The sequence below is a fragment of the Seriola lalandi genome, unplaced genomic scaffold (genome assembly GCF_002814215.2).
Source record: "Seriola lalandi dorsalis isolate HSWRI2012SDOR001 ecotype SW California unplaced genomic scaffold, Sedor1 jcf7180002054917, whole genome shotgun sequence".
In the NCBI taxonomy this organism is placed as follows: Eukaryota; Metazoa; Chordata; class Actinopteri; order Carangiformes; family Carangidae; genus Seriola; species Seriola lalandi.
In genome coordinates this window covers 791379-792682 of record NW_019525469.1, presented here as the reverse complement: position 1 = coordinate 792682, position 1304 = coordinate 791379, and the positions used below count along the sequence as shown (strand labels likewise).

Sequence of the window (1304 nt, the reverse complement as noted above, 5' to 3'; positions counted from 1 at the left end):
TTAAATTCAGAGTCCTTATACGTGTGGTTTACTGCTTATTCATGTATAAAGTTGAGGTTTGGACTGCAGATGCATTTTACCTCAAGATAAGAAGCTTTGTGAAGCCTGGGTAGCTCAGTCGGTAGAGCATCAGACTTTTAATCTGAGGGTCCAGGGTTCAAGTCCCTGTTCAGGTGAGGTACCTTCCTTTGGTCAAGTCTTCACATTATAAACTCTCTAGGCGAATTAAAAGAAGATGTTTCAAGTGGAAGCATCATATAGAAACAATGGTACAATCCAAGCAGTCACTGGATTAGGCTCAATCCCTGAAGTCACTTTCTTATGCTGAGTTTGCCAGAGTTCAAGTCCCTGTTCAGGCGAGATACCTTCCTTTGGTCAAGTCTTCACATGATAAACTGTTTAGGAGAGTTCAAAGTGATGTTTCAAGTGGAAGCACCATATAGAAACAATGGTACAATCCAAGCATTCACTGGATTAGGCTCAATCCATGTAACCACTTTCTTGTGAACTGACTCTTCGTAATGTTACCCACTGTGATCTGTCTAGAGCGCTCACCATCAAGTTTGTAATTGTAGTTGTCTGTGACGTGAGTCAAACCCAATTTAATTTCATGGATATGAATCTTTGGATCAAACTACGGTGAAGTTTGCACCCTGACTGCATTCCCTCTGTTTTTGCAGAGAGTGTGCTTAATGCCGTTCTCAAATGTGATAAATTGTGCGTTTGGAAAGTTCCCTATCCTCACTGGTTTGCTGGTAGTGTTATCACCAAGTTACCAAGTTTGCAACTTAAATTCAGAGTCCTTATACGTGTGGTTTACTGCTTATTCATGTATAAAGTTGAGGTTTGGACTACAGATCGGTTTTACCTCAAGATAAGAAGCTTTGTGAAGCCTGGGTAGCTCAGTCGGTAGAGCATCAGACTTTTAATCTGAGGGTCCAGGATTCAAGTCCCTGTTCAGGTGAGGTACCTTACCTTTGGTCAAGTCTTCACATTATAAACTCTGTAGGCGAATTAAAAGAAGATGTTTCAAGTGGAAGCACCATATAGAAACAATGGTACAATCCAAGCATTCACTGGATTAGGCTCAATCCATGTAACCACTTTCTTGTGACTGACTCTTCGTAATGTTCAAGTCCCTGTTCAGGCGAGATACCTTCCTTTGGTCAAGTCTTCACATGATAAACTGTTTAGGAGAGTTTCAAAATGATGTTTCAAGTGGAAGCATCATATAGAAACAATGGTATAATCCAAGCATTCACTGGATTATGCTCAATCCACGTTACCACTCTTTTGTAAACTGG

The 1304-nt window shown here is 40.6% G+C and overlaps 1 protein-coding gene and 2 non-coding genes across 4 annotated transcripts in view; all 3 read left to right on the top strand.

Annotated features, from left to right (window-relative positions):
- itpr3 (inositol 1,4,5-trisphosphate receptor, type 3) overlaps positions 1–1304 on the top strand; it is a 65736-nt gene that overhangs the window by 41594 nt on the left and 22838 nt on the right. The window lies entirely within an intron of this gene.
- On the top strand, positions 104–176 carry trnak-uuu (transfer RNA lysine (anticodon UUU)). Its single transcript has one exon. It is a non-coding gene; the product is annotated as a tRNA-Lys (tRNA).
- trnak-uuu (transfer RNA lysine (anticodon UUU)) lies at positions 892–964 on the top strand. The gene has a single exon. It is a non-coding gene; the product is annotated as a tRNA-Lys (tRNA).